At 35.8% G+C, this 13,732-nt stretch overlaps 1 long non-coding RNA gene and 1 other non-coding gene across 3 annotated transcripts in view; both read right to left on the reverse strand.

Annotated features, from left to right (window-relative positions):
* LOC134751414 (uncharacterized) overlaps nucleotides 1–13,732 on the reverse strand; it is a 440,348-nt gene that overhangs the window by 301,842 nt on the left and 124,774 nt on the right. The gene's annotated exons all lie outside the window — the stretch shown is intronic.
* Nucleotides 12,036–12,107, reverse strand: Trnaa-ggc (transfer RNA alanine (anticodon GGC)). The gene has a single exon. It is a non-coding gene; the product is annotated as a tRNA-Ala (tRNA).

Genomic DNA, 13,732 nt, shown 5'->3' on the forward strand with positions numbered 1-13,732 from the left:
GGGGGCGACACATTTTTTTTTTCGTAGCGATTATTTTCGAAAATATAAACTATATCAAAGAATGGTTCTGGAAGACCCTTATTCGTTTTGATAGACCTATCCAATTGAGTCAAAGCAAAAAAAAAAATACATTTGTATGGGATTTAATTTAATTTCTTTTTGTATTTTTTATTTTACCGTTCTGTTGCCATGCATGATTAATGTATCATGCCAAATTGCAGTTGTCTAGCACTAACGATCACGGAGCATAGCGGCGGACAGACCGACGGACATGGCGAAACCATAAGGGTTTCTAAGTGACTACGAAACCCTTAAAAGACCAAGTACAGTCGCCATCAGTTATATCAAAGCGGCCAAGATGTTTACAAATATCTGAACAAAGCCTGTATTATTTAGACGCATGTTCAGATGTTTTTGAGCACCTAGGGTTTGAATTTTGTATGGGTCTTTAATTAATTTTATATTTCAATTAAATTTTCTTTACTTTCCTTATTGTAGATTAATTGAACTATACTTTAGGGTGTGTTAGAGTAAATTCTACGGCTTTCTTTATCAGTATATTAAGTATAAAGCTTGTTCGTGAAGTTATCATGCCTCATTTGTTTGATTCATAGATATAGGAATGTTTGATTGGATATATTAACAATGGATATATTAATGCTTGATAGTAATAAGGTTAAAAAGCTCACGAATTTTATATTGTATTATGAGATGAGTTTAGATAATTTAATCTATTATGGTTCATGACACGACATTTTTATGAGTAAGAATTTCGCTTTACGTAACGTACCGACTTGAATATTCGTACTTACGTATTTTTAGTACCTATATAGAATGATAATCGCGAACTATTCTTTTATTTTACTGACTTGGTTGTCTTACAGTCTCAATTACTACTTTTATTTCTGTATTTCAGTCACATGCATAAACTTACAGCCAAGATGCCAAAACGCAAATTAAAATAAATTAATTATTTCGAATTATTAATTCCAATGTGACTCAAATGACTGAATTTGATGTCATATTTTCGACGGCATGATCCAATTTATTACCTTTTCTATCAAGGCAAACAGATTCGCAATTTACACAGTCACTAACTCCACAAATGGTACCACTATGATTATGTAGGTAGTAAAACCTGTTAACCCATTCAGTCCTAATTACGATACATTGTCATTACAAATCATTTCATTACATACCGGTAAAACTATGCTACGGCCGCAGCGAATGAAGTTAATCTGTTTCAACGACACAATGTGGCTATTAATTTGTAAATTAGCCGTTTACTCTCGTGTCAGTTTTTAGGGTTCCATATCCAAACGGTAAAAACGGGACCCTATTACTAAGACTCCGCTGTCCGTCCGTCTGTCTGTCTGTCTATGTGTCACCAGGCTGTATCTCATGAACCGTGGCCCGTGGTAGCTAGACAGTTAAAATTTTCACAGATGATGTATTTCTGTTGCCACTGCTATAACAACAAATACTAAAAACAGAATAAAATAAATATTTAAGTGGGGCTCCCATACAACTAACGTGATTTTTTTTGCCGTTTTTTGCGTAATGGTACGGAACCCTTCGTGCGCGAAACCGACTTGCACTTGGGCGGTGATATATTATTGAAAACAAAATCAAATAAAACAAAGTCCCCCGCCGCGTCTGTCTGTCTGTATGTTCGCGATAAACTCAAAAACTACTGCAAGGATTATGACGCGGTTTTATTCACCTATCAATAGAGTGATTCTTGAGGGAAGTTTAGGTGTGTAATTTGTAAAGGTTTTGTGTAAATTCGTTAAACTACCCATGCGAAGCCGGGGCGAGTCGCTAGTAAAAAATGAAGCTCAAAATAAGTCGTGCGTACCGACCAATACATTTAAACAAGAGCTTCTCACTGATATTAAAAACAAATACGTGTACGTGTGTATCTTTAATAAATACGGGTTATTTGAAAGAAAGAAACTGCCGAGATAATTGTCATGATAAACCATCTCTACGTAATAAACAATGCTTTGCGTGACGTTCATTTTCATGGCTATGAATAAGAGAGCTGCTGCTGTCGCCAGTCGCCAATCATTCTTATACAATAACTACGATATAGCGCGCCCTCGGATACTCCACTGTATCAAGATAATTGACAAGCAACTTTCTCATACTGCTTTCCCGGCAGTGTAAATGTGGCTTTATAGACAATGTATTACAAAAAGGTATGCCTCGCCGTCCTCCTCACGTTCCTGAAATATGATTTCGATAAATCGCGAGGCATTTGAGTTTGTTCCTTTCCACATGGCACCGAAACACGATCGTACAACGTGAGTATTTTAAATAGAATACAATAACACTCATTATGATATATTACGACAAAGCATCACTTAAATTTATCGACACCTGTAAATGGTCCTTTAACGAACTTTGATAAACAACTTGTTTTGTTGCTAAGTAACAAGACAGCAAACAAGTAAAATTAATTAGTAGAAATTAATTGGAATAATTACTAAGAAAATTTCTATGAATAATGATGATTATGGTTTAGTATGGTTTGTTGATTAACCCATTAACTAAGTCTTCTAAAAACTAAGTGATATCGAGAGACGTCATAATGGGAGAGGAAACATTATTAATCACTCAATATGATGCCGGGAAAAATAATATCGTCACGTGCCCCCGACACCGTGAGATTAACACGCCTGTCCCGTCCTAACGTTTCCAATCCCCAACGGTAAAAACAGCTGACGTTACTTCGAAAAAACCAGTGCGTTATGTTGGTAGTCAGTGAACGAACAGAAATTTGTTTAGCCTAATTTACTGTGAGGTTGATTTGTTATACTCATGTTTATACCTAACAGTTTTATTAAATACAGAAGTGTGGTGTGTCTGAAGTCTGAAACTAAATAAGCCCAAGAGATTAACATATATACCTATATATATATATATATATATACATGCATAAGGGTCGCTAACATTTCTTCCTTTGTGGGCCGGATGTCGCAGTGAATTTTCTAAAATGTCCAATATTCTAGGGATCAAGTCTAGGATTGACGTTGGGACTCTCCAATCCCGTGGCGTACGCTGCAGTGCATTCCGGACTTTCCCATGTGCGGGCCGGGATCCGAAACAGTGAAGTCGGACACCTTCCTATGGCGGTCCCGGAGCCGGAACACTGAAGCTGGCCACTCTACCAGTGCTGCGCGCTACCACTAAGGGAAGTGATCCTTTACTGAGGATTTGTATCGCGATTTTTGTTAATCTGTGTTGGCTCAGTTAAAAAGGACCCACGGCCTTGATGAACTTGTTTAATTTTAATTTAAACCCTTCTACGTGCGACGCTAAACGTCACAATATAATGACATTAAAATTGTTGATAAAGGTGGTTGGAACCGCGTATAAATCGTTGTGAATATTTATGACGTTCGGATATTGTAACTCAGCGAAACTTCACAGGCGAGTTCCTATGCAATGGGCTCTATTGTGTAAATCCAACTAAAAGTGGCAAAATACGACGAGTACTCCAACAACTCTGGACTTGCATATTTATGAGTGAACTTGCAAAGACTTGAGTGATGGCCAACAAAAACCTGGCAAGTAGGCGCAGCGAAATGGCAAGCTTCATATTGTTTTATTTGGTTGTACTCGTAGGTACTTAGGACTGCAGATTTTCACGCCTCCTTAGTTATTCCGAACAATTGTTAGTTTTGTTGGCAGCACTTAATGTTAACATGTACCTATGGATAATTCTATTTAATAAAACTTATATAATTTGTATTATACTTATATTCTCTCTACAAAATGTAATCTGATCCTTAGTTGTTGTAGCATACAGGAAATGAAGATACTTTATTACAGAAATTTACTTGGTACGGTTTTTCTGTAAATCGACACGAGTAGTTAAATTTTTTTTAGGATTTCATAAAAATAAAACGCAGTAAAGCAGCATGTAAATCTTACAATATCCCGTATGGTCAAAAAAAAAATATTATTCACAACGCCGGGACTCGCGTAAGTTTTAAATTTACCTCCGACGTTTCGAGTAAAAATCGTGGAAGTTTAAATCAGTGTTCAAAACTATAGCTTTCCTAGCTTACTCGTAGTTGTATAAATCCAGTATAGAAGGTTCACCAAAAAGGTCGGAATGATCCAGTCGTAACAAATGCAAATCGGATAGATACTCTATACATTTTTAAGCCGAGAGTTTTAAGGCTGATAAGGAAAAATTGCCTTAATTATTTTTATATTATTTTGACCCATGTTCTTTCACTGATATGCGTTAAAATTGTTAAATAACAAACGAAACCATCAACGCCATCTATACGAGAGTAGGCCAAAGGTTGTGGCACCATCTGATCGAGAATCAAATTTTCTTGATTTTCGAGGCACGTTTTTGCTCTAGACTGTATCCATCTATTACGGAGTTATATCTATCTTTGGTACTAGTACTTGTAGTCCTAGGGCTACATTGTGTAATTAAAATCTTATTAAATATTTTACCGATAGAACATAGTTGTCAATGTCATATCCCTAATCAACGATAATAAGTTTAGTGTCGGGGTAAACGCGCGGTGTCGCAAGCGCCAGCTCTGCTCCTTTAACGACGGACGGGATCATTTCACTGAGTTACCAATTCAGGGCGCGTAGGTTACTCGCAAACTTTTTACGGTTATGTCTGCGATTTTTGAACCCCTCGTGCTACCTTCGACTTTCGCCCTCACATTTATTAACCGCTAAATGATAATGGTTGCTCGTGATCAAGAATAGGGAATATTACGCGAAACTTTGCGTAGGGGGCGCCAGGGCGCTACTACACTACCACAATCTGAGGGTCTATCGTAAAACAAGAAAATTTCTTTATCGAACATCTCTGTCACTCTTGCATATTCGACAAAGAGGCAGATAGCGAATTTTCGGATTCGCGTTTCCCGGTAGGTCCTCTGTAAGCAAACCGCCCTGTTGCATCAATGTCATATTTTATTATCTCTGAAAACTTGTCAAAAACCTTCTCGACGCCGTGTCAAACACAAAAGCTGTCACTCGGACGCCACGCCACCGAAGTGTCAAAACTGAAATTGAACTTTATACGAATGCACGTAGGTCTATGTTGCTCTGTGGTCTGTGACGGATTAATCGGTCTTTGGCGTTGGACCTACGCTGCCGATATATCCGTCATTGGCGTCCAAAAGGTTAAAGGTACTGTATGTATAAACTCTATGGTTTACTAAAAAGGCTAGTCCTGCACTCTGGTGACAGAGCATTGCAGTAATATCCCCTATTATTTTAGTACATAATGACTCAACGACGTAAAGTTGACTATTATATACAGGGTTTTGAACTGACATGAAATTATAAAACTTAGTGAAGATATTCTGTGCTGAAATTTATGCTTGTATTTTTCGGGTTTGAGAAGTTCAAGCTTAGCTTACGTAAAAACCAACAGAAAATAAGCTATTAATAAAGTAACTGCTACGAAATGTCCTGTTTTATATTAGTAGGGTGGCCGAACAGGCTTTAGGTTAGTTTTCGTTCATGTCGTCTCGGATATGGGTGAATATGGTATGAATGCATTCAGTATGTCTTGCGGGTGCAGCATGGTTCCATTTTTATCGCCTGTCACTATGCCCGTCACCTTAGCACTTACATACTTGTTAGAAAGTGACAAGCGATAAAAATGCGACCGTGCCACTGCCGCTGAACACAAATATATGAGATGACAAGCGTGAAAGTGATGGGCAATTCGGCAGTACAAACTTTTTTACTTTTTTCTTTTAAACAAACCATGTGGTACAAAATGAAAGGGTTGTGTGAGTAGATCACAAATATACAACATAGGTACTGTAACATTTTCACTACTTGGTCTAGCAAATTATTAGAAAACGTTCAAAAATTTCACAACCCAGAGTTGACTTTGAACTGCTCGAAACTGAAAATGACTGAATGGATAATTCCAAATGTTATACCAAATGACTGTAAATATCCTTTATGTAATGTCTAAATATAATAAACCAGATATATCAAAAAATAAATAAAGTACATCAAAATAAAGAGCAGTACAATTTTCAGTTTCATTCAACTGCAACTGTTATTAAAACAAACAAAAAACCCGACTGTTTACATATATTTTTGAAATGGTATTTTCATTAGCTTTCATTTAGTATACCCATATTGCTGTAGTAAGAAAAAAACCGGGTTTAAGAAACGAACGAAGTGAGTTTCTTAAAAGGACTATACAAGTGTTTTAATGCCTAATTATGTACAATTACATACACTACTTTATCTACACACACATCACATATCTTACAGGGATAAGTTCGCCTTTGTACATTGTATACTTTCTGTTTAGTTGTATATGTTAACCTGTATTATGTGCAATAGTGTTTACATACATACATACTTACACACATATTATAAACTTTCTATGATAATTGATATATCACTAACCTCATACCTATACAGCCGACATTGGAGCATCGTTGCTCTCTGGCGGATATGAGGCAGCGTTTCTAAAATATCTTTATCGCTCATATGCTATCATTGAATATATCAGAGTCTAAATTAAGTAAAACTTTATTTAAACTCATGCCTGCCCTGCACAAAAAACTGTTTTTTCTATATTTAGTGGAAGCCTGGTTAGTACTAATGGGAATTTCAACATAATAAGTACTAAAACAATACTCGCATTTTAAAAATCTCTTATTGATATGTTATTGCTTGCAGCGCTTCTCGCTCGCAACAAATATACAGTATGATTCATCCGAATAGCCAGTAAGGGAAAACCTATCCTGTACTGACTAAAAGAGATATGGAAATTTGTTCTAAGGAGATACGAGGGCGATTTAATAAAAATAGAAATGTATAAACAAAGCTTCATATACGGGAATCGAACGCGGTCCAAAATTAATATAGGTAGGTAATTAGTATCAGGAACAATTGATGCAATGGAATCCTATATTTACAGTTAGGTACAGAAAATGCTGTAGGTATAGATTTATTCATGGAAGGGGATCTCTATATGTTGGTTATCTTATACCTTTAAACGAGCAATTCTTGCATTTTTGAGTTTTTATATGTTGTCTCCCAGATATTAAATACATAAGTGTGGTGTGTCTGAAGTCTGAAACTAAATAAGCCCAAGAGATTAACTTGTATTTTGAAGCAACTATTTTGAACAAAATTGTCTTTGTCTGATAATTGATTTAATAATTATAAAAACATATTAAAAAAAATAAGTAAAAGTAATTAAAGTAAGTAGTAAGTAAGTAGTAATTAAAGTATTTTAAATTTATTTCTGACGATCACAATGTAGATTCTTATAAATTGACATTAATGTGATTTGTACTGTAATAATATGTTGTGAAATAAATATATCTAATCTAATCTAATCTATGGAGGACAATTCGAACGTAGGTATACTGATATCAGAATGAAATCTAACTGATGTCATTCAGTTATCAGGCATTTCGCTCGTACTTGGCCATACATAACTTAGTGCAGGCGCGACGCAAGAGATAAGTAATATATAATAATAACATGATTCAAATATCGTCAGTGTTAGTCTGAAGTCACCATATAAGATACTGTCGTATTTGGAGAAGGTCGTACACAATAAAATTTAAATTAATAATATTTACATTTTTTTATATATATATTTAGGTATAATGAAAGCATTAAGAATCATTGGAGTGTCGCAATGTTGTTTATATAAGAGTTTCGCTCCCTGTTAATAATTAAAACAATAAAATACATGGCGGAAATAATAATAATTTACTATACCAAAATCCAAGAGACAAGTGTCAATGTTTATAGCTTGCGTTAGTTTTCTGGTTAAAATTTGCAAGTAACGTAAACAGATCTGAAATAAGACTTAAATATATATAAAAAAATGCATTAATAAGGTAAAACATTTCCACACAGTTCAAAACAAAAACATTTTTTCCCAAAAACTCGTCGTTGTATGTAATGTGGGCATCGGGAGTGTTTAAAATATAAAATGGCTCCTGAAACAGCTGCTTCTCGTTTGTTTCGTTGTTGTTAAAATACTCTTTATGGAGGAATACTAATTATGGTATATAAGTACCTACTAAGTTTTATTATTAATTTATTGTAAAATTCAACTCAGAATTTAAACGTTTATACTGTGAGTGAGCCTCAGGTTCTTATTATTCAATTTCATGGCATGACAATTTGACGTGACACCATTTGATGTGATTTGACGACGACAAACTGACGAAAACAAACAAAATTATAATTTAACACTTTATAAATAAATAAATAAACCGGACAAGTGCGAGTCGGACTCGCCCACCGTGGGTTCCGTACTTTTTAATATTTTTTGTTATAGTGGCAACAGAAATACATCATCTGTGAAAATTTAAACTAGCTATCACGGTTCTTGAGATACAGCCTGGTGACAGACAGACAGCGGACAGACGGACAGTGGAGTCTCAGTAATAGGGTTTTACCCTTTGGTTACGGAACCCTAAAAACGATTGGTTATGCATTCCTAGTGTCCGGTTTGCCGTGTGCCAGAGAATGTGATTGTAAGCGGCGCTGTATTGAACGCACGAAATGGAATCGGTGTCCCATTGGGATGAATGGAAAAAAATGTTTTGTAGTAAATGCCACGCCGTGCTGTCCAGTAAAAGATTTACAACGTTCCATTACCTACACCATTCCGATAGTACTTTTGTTAGGATTTCGATCGACACTAACTGCCGAAAAACTTTTAGGTATGTACGTTTACTTTATCGGGGAAACTACCGTCACAACAGACTACCTCTCCAGTGTTCTGATTGTTATCACTTATTCAGAGGCGAAAAGTAAAAATACACTAAGCGTTCATCTCGAAACCATTCTCGTTTAGGAAACGGTACAACGATCCACGTTACGTCTTGTTGAGAGTTTCATATCACGAGAGAAAACTAAAATCGAATACTATATAAGGACGGCGGGTTCTCAACAATATGATTGATAGTAAACAAGAAATGTACTGAACAAAAATAAACTTACCTTAGTCGGGTTTAGATACGGGAATCCTTGTGAAAAATAAGCTGCAGGCTGCTCTCTGATAATTTTCAAAAATAACTGAGTGCGAGTTAGAATAGCTTTTCCAAAGGCAGAAATATTGCCTGTTAGTTTATACAGCACGAAAGTAAGTTACGTAATTTTAATTTTTCTAACAAGCAGAAACGTCTGCGAACGATGCTATTAAGCCACTAAGCTACTTAGCTTAGAATAAACTTAAAAGTGGAAAAAATACTGCCTTGGGTGAGACTTGAACTCACTATCCCCTAGACCTATATGGTGGAAGGATTCGTTGGCTATGGATGAGGTGTTGGTGGCTCAGTTGGCAGCGCGCTGGAGTATCGAGCCAGAGGCCGTGAGTTCAAGTCTCACCCAAGGCAGTATTTTTTACACTTTTAAATTTATTTAAATATTTTTACTCATACAAGGTTCGCACAAACTTAAATTTGTTTTGTACAGAATGTTCTTTTTGAAGTAAAGGGTATAGCCGTGTTTGTATGGGGCATCTCGGCTCCAGAAGCCAAATTGATTGCCGTTTTGCCAATTTATTAGCTCAGATGTAAGATGCTATTTCACCAAATATTAACCCTAAAATGCTGCAGGTTTTTGAGAAAATAAACAAAAAAGAAAATTGGTTTTCATTTTTTTTATCTAATTAACTACTGAACCGATTTGTTTGTAACAAACACATTATGTAAGTAATGTAGATGTATTATTAAAAAAAATGGAGTTCCAAGTAGGCATCCTTATAAGTAGTAAAATTAACACTTTTAATTTTTCAATATTTTTTCCGAAATAGGGACCAATTATGGGTATTTTATGTATCCCTAGTCCCTATCGCGGAAATATAATTTTTTTTTTTTGAAAAATTAAAAGTGAAAATTTCACTCACGAGCAATTTTTTAGCGAGCTAGTTAGAAGAAAATACTGATCGTACCTACACACATTTTTCACAACGTAGACAAGTCCATGAAGCTAACAATGTTGAGTGGAAAAAGCGCTAAAGGGCTAAGCCGCTTTCATAGACGGCAACGAGCAAGTGTGTTGCGTTGCCGTGTCCCAGCCACTTGTAATAAAACGTGTACGCTTTGAAAAATATATAAAATTACAAAAAAAACATACTTAAGAAGCTAAAAGAATAATATCATAAACGTTCCATGCCACTCGTCGTTGAGATATCATACTTAAAATAATTCTAGCGAATATTTGAAGGATTTTTCTGGTTAAAACAGTTTTTTTACAAAGATATCAAGTTATTCAAGAACTTTGGTTCAAGACGTGAGTTTTAGGCGGTCTTTACACTGGACGCGGATCCGCAACGCTCCGGTGTGCGGATACTGCGGATTGTCTCGCTCACACACCAGAGCGGCGTGTGGATCCGCCTCAGTGTAATAATGATAACCGTAACTTGTTAATAACATTTTGATAATTTCGAATATTCGTAATTCATAATAATATTCCGAGTATTTTACTTGATGTTGTGGAATTTTGTGAGAATACGCAACTGAAAAACTTTATGTATAATATAAAACATTATATTTATTAACTCTAAATTTAAATGATTCATAAAAACATAGTTTGACACTGATGATATTGAGAAAAATGTTTCATTTGCAACAAAAGGTCCCTAACCTAAGTACGCTTAATATGTTAAATATCACAAACAAACTCATCATAAAAGAAAAGCTTTAGGATATACTTACAAACAACGCATAATAATAAATACTTACTTAGTAAAATCTTCTCTCTATCACTAGGTTTCTTTAAGTATCGTTGCTTTAAAAATTAACAACTTGCATTACTGATGGATTAAAGAAGACTTCAATCTACAACTCCTACCAAATAGAATACGTCTCTTTTGTACACGCAAGTAATTAATTACAGGCTCCTCCTTAACTTATTCAGTGTTCGTCGCCGAAAGATAAACACAAATGGAAATGGTCGCAACTAAATCGGATCCAGGTATACAGGGGGCACAAACAATTGAAGCTTATGGAAATCAGGGTCCGTTGTATTTTACCGGATTAAATATACTAGCAATTAGTGCTGGCCCGGCCGCCCCACCGACTAGTTATTTATCGCGAGGCCTTAGACTTAATTAAAACATCTTACTTTGAGCCACCTGGAACTATACAAAACTATACGGATCGTTTTAAAGGAAAATTTAATTAGGTCAACTTTACTTCGCTATGATAATTATGTCATGTAATTACGTGAGGTTGAATTTTTAGCAGCTTTTTAAATAATTGGGTGGTATTTGTTTTGAAGCTTAAAAATAATGGCCTGATAAGGCTTTTGATTAACGTTTTTATTCGACCAAAATTATCATCAATTTACAGACTTAATGTTTAGTATGTAGAATAAGCTGACTTAATACTTTTTCTTTTTTAAATAGTTGACCAGTAGTATCATGACCATTGACCACGTCATGATATGAATTCTAGATGTAATTTTTAAGGAATAATGTTTTGTTTTATGGTTCCCCGTTCTTGTTCATACGTAAGTACATTGAAAAAAATAACGCCTTAATGGCTGCATATACATATTTTATACTGTTATTAAAATACAAAAAATCTAAATCTGGAAGCCACTTAATATTATTATTTTGGCAGATACAACCTTTTTCTGTCCCTTATAAAAAGTTAACTCACTAAATCGCAGGACATTAGCATTTTCTTGAATCACTATCGAAAGGGACCGGATCTCGATAGCCTGCAGTTCAACCGTAAGTGTAGATTTAAATCTCCTTTTCTGAAGACTATTAGGGATTAAAGCAACTTTCAATGTATCTAGTGAATTAATTAACTAATTTCGCCGCTCGATAAAAACGTTATTATCTGTCTGTTGAATACAGCCTGAGTTTTAAGGGCATATGAGCTTAACAATTTACTGTCAAGTTGTTGAATTACCACGGATAAAAAACCTCGTAGACGGTTCGTATGGCGACTTTCACGAAAAAGTGCATATCCAATCTATAAATTGTATATACAGATGTCAATCACAATGAAAAAATCAACGATGATCAACTCTGGTCAACGTGGGACTCGAACCCACATCCTTGGATTGCCGGTCCAATGCGTTACCAATTGCGCCAGCTGACCATCCGCCAATCAACGCGAACTTAATCATTGCAACTGTGACGACGTCACTAGTGACATCTGCATATTAAGGTTCACAACCTAATAATGTGGTACGTCCCACAATAAAAAACCGGCCAAGTGCGAGTCGGACTCGCGTTCCAAGGGTTCCGTACATTACACAATTTAAACAATGTATCTTTTATGTGAAATGTCTTTAAAAAACCCGTAGGGGTCGGATCAAAAACTAAGTAATTAAGTCCGACTCACGCTTGACTGCACATTTCTAATAGGTTTTCCGGTGAAGATAAAGATCTATTTTGTGTATTTTTTTCAAAAATTTTGACCCAGTAGTTTCGGAGATAAAGGGGGGGGGGGGTGGTCATTTATTGCCTATTTTCTTAAATAACTTCTAAACTATTTACTTTAAAATTATAAAAAAAATTGGGTATTCTCACAAAGAGCTCTTTCATTTGATATGTAACACGATATAGTTTGACAAACTTTATTTTTAAATTTTCTCATTTACCCCCCAAAAATGGCCCCCGTGTTTAAAATTAATATGTTTACGTTACATGTCCATCTTTGGGTCACAAACTTAGATATGTGTACCAAATTTCCACTTAATTGGTCCAGTAGTTTCGGAGAAAATAGGCTGTGACAGACGGGCAGATAGACGGACAGACAGACAGACAGACGCACGAGTGATCCTATAAGGGTTCCGTTTTTTCCTTTTGAGGTACGGAACCCTAAAAAGGAAAAATATATTAACATTTAAGTGCATATCCATTTGAATCATCATGATTCATGACGAACCGCTCTTCATACAGCGTTGCAACAATCATCCGTCAGGGTTCCAGTAGTCATTGATAAGGACAAAACGCGCTTTGCCTAGTTAGTTATTTCAAACAAAGTTTGAGGAGTACGAGTACCACCTACTCGTACGACCGAGACAAATGCCTAACAGATATTAAATTAAGGAAAGGTAAATTATTTAAATGGCGATGGTTAAGGGTGTCTGTCAGAATTTCTTGTTTAAAGTTTTGACATTTCGGTAATAGTTTAATTTCACATTCATATTTTGCATTTTTACGGTCTTAAGACAGTAAAATTAAGGAAATAAAAGTGATATCACGATTGCGAGCGAGTAGGGGTGCGCAAGCGGCTGAACGCTATCTGAAGTAACTGACTGCCAGATGGAAGTTTTTATTTTTACTCTCACATTTTCTTATATTAAAATATTTTTAAATATTAATGAACGCCCTGTTATGTAGCAGTGGAGCCAGGCGGGAAGGAGTATGGGTTATCAACCGGAGATAATAGATTCCGGGCTCCCTAACCTTAGCATGCAAACGGAAAAACGCTAAAATGAGAAAGTGTAAAGGATGACTCACGTTAGACCGGGCCGTGACCGGGCCGGAGCTTTCAGCGCTTAGTTTTCTATGGAAGGCATCACGTGATCACCTGTCATGACATAGAAAAGTAAGCGCCGGAAGCTCCGGCGCGGTCACGGCCCGGTCTAACGTGAGTCATCCTTAATTCATGTGTTTTTTTTTTGTAAAAGCTACCTATCGAACAACGCAGTTTGCAGGTCATATTGATGTTTGTCATCATTAAAATGCTGACACACATTTTCTTTTATACGATTG

This window comes from Cydia strobilella, chromosome 2 (genome assembly GCF_947568885.1).
Source record: "Cydia strobilella chromosome 2, ilCydStro3.1, whole genome shotgun sequence".
Lineage (NCBI taxonomy): Eukaryota > Metazoa > Arthropoda > Insecta > Lepidoptera > Tortricidae > Cydia > Cydia strobilella.